Source organism: Heptranchias perlo, unplaced genomic scaffold, assembly GCF_035084215.1.
Source record: "Heptranchias perlo isolate sHepPer1 unplaced genomic scaffold, sHepPer1.hap1 HAP1_SCAFFOLD_429, whole genome shotgun sequence".
NCBI classification, from domain to species: domain Eukaryota; kingdom Metazoa; phylum Chordata; class Chondrichthyes; order Hexanchiformes; family Hexanchidae; genus Heptranchias; species Heptranchias perlo.
In genome coordinates, this window is record NW_027139441.1 from 156,852 (window position 1) to 162,122 (window position 5,271).

General features: G+C 54.1%; 1 long non-coding RNA gene across 1 annotated transcript; it reads right to left on the reverse strand.

Moving 5' to 3' along the window:
- Positions 1–4,854: 4,854 nt before the first annotated feature.
- On the reverse strand, positions 4,855–5,271 carry LOC137312364 (uncharacterized). Its single transcript, XR_010960701.1, has 2 exons — positions 5,195–5,271; positions 4,855–5,091 (listed from the first exon to the last, which is right to left on the reverse strand). It is a non-coding gene; the product is annotated as an uncharacterized lncRNA (long non-coding RNA).

Consider the following 5,271-nt stretch of genomic DNA (forward strand, 5'->3'; position numbering starts at 1 on the left):
TGGTCTAACCAAGGTATATGGAGACCAGAACTGTGCACAGTGCTCCAAGTGTGGTCTAACCAAGGTATATGGAGACCAGAACTGTGCACAGGGCTCCAAGTGTGGTCTAACCAAGGTATATGGAGACCAGAACTGTAACACAGTGCTCCAAGTGTGGTCGAACCCAGGTATATGGAGACCAGGACTGTGCCCAGTGCACCAAGTGTGGTCTAACCCAGGTATATGGAGACCAGAACTGTACACAGTGCTCCAAGTGTGGTCTAACCAAGGTATATGGAGACCAGAACTGTGCACAGTGCTCCCAGTGTGGTCTAACCCAGGTATATGGAGACCAGAACTGTGCACAGTGCTCCAAGTGTGGTCTAACCAAGGTATATGGAGACCAGAACTGTGCACAGTGCTCCAAGTGTGGTCTAACCAAGGTATATGGAGACCAGAACTGTGCACAGTGCTCCAAGTGTGGTCTAACCAAGGTATGTGGAGACCAGAACTGTGCACAGTGCTCCAAGTGTGGTCTAACCCAGGTATATGGAGACCAGAACTGTGCACAGTGCTCCAAGTGTGGTCTAACCAAGGTATATGGAGACCAGAACTGTGCACAGTGCTCCGAGTATGGTCTATCCAAGGTATATGGAGACCGGAACTGTGCACAGTGCTCCAAGTGTGGTCTAACCCAGGTATATGGAGACCAGAACTGTGCACAGTGCTCCAAGTGTGGTCTAACCGAGGTATATGGAGACCAGAACTGTGCACAGTGCTCCAAGTGTGGTCTAACCAAGGTATATGGAGACCGGAACTGTGCACAGTGCTCCAAGTGTGGTCTAACCAAGGTATATGGAGACCGGAACTGTGCACGGTGCTCCGAGTGTGGTGTCACCAAGGGATATGGAGACCAGAACTGTGCACAGTGCTCCCAGTGTGGTCTAACCAAGGTATGTGGAGACCAGAACTGTGCACAGTGCTCCAAGTGTGGTCTAACCCAGGTATATGGAGACCAGAACTGTGCACAGTGCTCCAAGTGTGGTCTAACCAAGGTATATGGAGACCAGAACTGTGCACAGTGCTCCGAGTATGGTCTATCCAAGGTATATGGAGACCGGAACTGTGCACAGTGCTCCAAGTGTGGTCTAACCCAGGTATATGGAGACCAGAACTGTGCACAGTGCTCCAAGTGTGGTCTAACCGAGGTATATGGAGACCAGAACTGTGCACAGTGCTCCAAGTGTGGTCTAACCAAGGTATATGGAGACCGGAACTGTGCACAGTGCTCCAAGTGTGGTCTAACCAAGGTATATGGAGACCGGAACTGTGCACGGTGCTCCGAGTGTGGTGTCACCAAGGGATATGGAGACCAGAACTGTGCACAGTGCTCCCAGTGTGGTCTAACCAAGGTATATGGAGACCAGAACTGTGCACAGTGCTCCCAGTGTGGTCTAACCAAGGTATATGGAGACCAGAACTGTGCACAGTGCTCCAAGTGTGGTCTAACCCAGGTATATGGAGACCGGAACTGTGCACAGTGCTCCCAGTGTGGTCTAACCCAGGTATATGGAAACCAGAACTGTGCACAGTGCTCCCAGTGTGGTCTAACCCAGGTATATGGAGACCGGAACTGTGCACAGTGCTCCCAGTGTGGTCTAACCAAGGTATATGGAGACCAGAACTGTGCACAGTGCTCCAAGTGTGGTCTAACCCAGGTATATGGAGACCAGAACTGTGCACAGTGCTCCCAGTGTGGTCTAACCCAGGTATATGGAGACCAGAACTGTGCACAGTGCTCCCAGTGTGGTCTAACCAAGGTATATGGAGACCAGAACTGTGCACAGGGCTCCAAGTGTGGTCTAACCAAGGTATATGGAGACCAGAACTGTACACAGTGCTCCAAGTGTGGTCGAACCCAGGTATATGGAGACCAGGACTGTGCCCAGTGCACCAAGTGTGGTCTAACCCAGGTATATGGAGACCAGAACTGTACACAGTGCTCCAAGTGTGGTCTAACCAAGGTATATGGAGACCAGAACTGTGCACAGTGCTCCCAGTGTGTCTAACCCAGGTATATGGAGACCAGAACTGTGCACAGTGCTCCAAGTGTGGTCTAACCAAGGTATATGGAGACCAGAACTGTGCACAGTGCTCCAAGTGTGGTCTAACCAAGGTATATGGAGACCAGAACTGTGCACAGTGCTCCAAGTGTGGTCTAACCAAGGTATGTGGAGACCAGAACTGTGCACAGTGCTCCAAGTGTGGTCTAACCCAGGTATATGGAGACCAGAACTGTGCACAGTGCTCCAAGTGTGGTCTAACAAGGTATATGGAGACCAGAACTGTGCACAGTGCTCCGAGTATGGTCTATCCAAGGTATATGGAGACCGGAACTGTGCACAGTGCTCCAAGTGTGGTCTAACCCAGGTATATGGAGACCAGAACTGTGCACAGTGCTCCAAGTGTGGTCTAACCGAGGTATATGGAGACCAGAACTGTGCACAGTGCTCCAAGTGTGGTCTAACCAAGGTATATGGAGACCGGAACTGTGCACAGTGCTCCAAGTGTGGTCTAACCAAGGTATATGGAGACCGGAACTGTGCACGGTGCTCCGAGTGTGGTGTCACCAAGGGATATGGAGACCAGAACTGTGCACAGTGCTCCCAGTGTGGTCTAACCAAGGTATATGGAGACCAGAACTGTGCACAGTGCTCCCAGTGTGGTCTAACCAAGGTATATGGAGACCAGAACTGTGCACAGTGCTCCCAGTGTGGTCTAACCCAGGTATATGGAGACCGGAACTGTGCACAGTGCTCCCAGTGTGGTCTAACCCAGGTATATGGAAACCAGAACTGTGCACAGTGCTCCCAGTGTGGTCTAACCCAGGTATATGGAGACCGGAACTGTGCACAGTGCTCCAAGTGTGGTCTAACCCAGGTATATGGAGACCGGAACTGTGCACAGTGCTCCCAGTGTGGTCTAACCAAGGTATATGGAGACCAGAACTGTGCACAGTGCTCCAAGTGTGGTCTAACCCAGGTATATGGAGACCAGAACTGTGCACAGTGCTCCCAGTGTGGTCTAACCCAGGTATATGGAGACCAGAACTGTGCACAGTGCTCCCAGTGTGGTCTAACTTAGGTTCTATACAAGTTTAACGTTACTTCTCTGCTTTTCAATTCTATCCCTCCAGAAATGAACCCCAGTGTTTGATTTGCCTTTTTTATGGCCTTATTAACCCGTGTCACTACTTTTGGTGATTTGTGTATCTGTACCCCCAGATCCCTCTGCTCCTCTCCCCGTTTAGACTCTTATTATCCAGTCCTTATTCCTACCAAACTGTACCACCTCACAATGTAGCCAGCTTGCAACCATGTGGTACCTTATCGAAGGCCCAAATATATTACATCTACTACACTGCCCTTGTCTACTCTTTCTGCGACTTCTTCAAAGAAGTTTGGTCTAGCACGACCTTCCCTTCTGAAATCCGTGCTGACTGCTCTTCAGCGTGTTACCTTTCTCCGGACCTCCCCGGAGGGGGAACGGTGGAGGTCGTTTCCAGGCAGCAAGGGTTGAGGGAAGGGTCGGAGAATTGGGTTCGGTCAGAATCAGAGAGCGGCCGCCGCTCAGGCGGAGGCCATCCTGCCCGTCTGGGGGCCATCGTTACCTTCTGGTTTGTGGAAGGCGAGGGAAAGCAGACTTTGGGCTGGCTCCCAGGGGAAACGAGAAACCCGACACGGAAAAGCTATTTTCCCCCCCCCGGGAAAGGGGATTAACTCCGAGGGAAGCCAACCCATTTCGACAGCGCCTCTCACCACAGGACGTCCCAGAGTGTGTCACAGCCAACCAGATACTTTTTGAGGTGGGCTCACTGTTGTTAAAGTAGGAAACTGGGCAGCCAATCTGCGCACAGCAAGATCCCACAAACAGCGATTGTGATAAATGACTCGGATCATCTGTTTTTTTTTTTAGTGATGTTGGTCGAGGGATAAATATCGGGGCCCAGGACCCCCGGGGAGAACTCCCCCCACTGCTCTTCTTCCAATAGTGGGCCGTGGGATCTTTTACACCCGCCCGAGAGGGGCAGACGGGGCCCTCGGTTTAACGTCTCATCCGAAAGACGGCATCTCCGACAGTGCGGCGCTCCCTCAGTACCGACCCTCCGACAGTGCGGCGCTCCCTCAGTACCGACCCTCCGACGGTGCGGCGCTCCCTCAGTACCGACCCTCCGACGGTGCGGCGCTCCCTCAGTACCGACCCTCCGACAGTGCGGCGCTCCCTCAGTACCGACCCTCCGACAGCGCGGCGCTCCCTCAGTACCGACCCTCCGACAGTGCGGCGCTCCCTCAGTACCGACCCTCCGACAGTGCGGCCCTCCCTCAGCACCGACCCTCCGACAGCGCGGCGCTCCCTCAGCACCGACCCTCCGACAGTGCGGCGCTCCCTCAGTACCGACCCTCCGACAGCGCGGCGCTCCCTCAGTACCGGCCCTCCGACAGTGCGGCGCTCCCTCGGCACCGACCCTCCGACAGCGCGGCGCTCCCTCGGCACCGACCCTCCGACAGCGCGGCGCTCCCTCAGTACCGACCCTCCGACGGCGCGGCGCTCCGTCAGAACTGGGCGACCGTGGGAGGTGTCGGCCTGGATTACGGGGCTCGAGTCTCTGGAGTGGGGGCTCGAACCCTCGACCTTCTGACTCAGAGGCGAGCGAGAGAGAGAGAGAGAGAGAGAGAGAGACCCACTAAGGCAAGGCACATGGGGACAGAGCAAGGGCGTAGGGCAGGGTTTATCAATGAAACCAGGAGTTGGAAGGAGGGGAGAGAGAGAGAGTGGGTAGATTCAAGATGGTGGTGAAGTGAACAGGCAATGACACCCTGATCGATTATTTAATATCGAAAGAGAATCGACCCGAAAAAGAGCAACACGCTCGACAAGAGACAAATACAGCTCATTTTATCCGACGTGTTTATAAAATGTATTAAAAAGGGTGCGACTATTCGACAGGGGGAGGGTCGGGGGCCCCGCGGGGGACGTCCCAGACTCGCGCTCTGCCCCATCTTGCTGGTCTCACCATCCTCCCTAACAATCCAGATCGGCCGTCCAGTGACCCTGAAAAGGACAAAAAAGGGGGCAGATTACTCGATGTCTCCGGACTGGACCCCCCCTGCGGGGGAGGGAGGGGGAGGGAGGGGGTAGGGAGGGAGGGGCTCACCTGTGAGGAGGAGGAGGAGGAAGGGGTCTCCTTGAAATCATCGTGGTGGCCGTTCTTGTAGCGAACGAGGTGTCCCA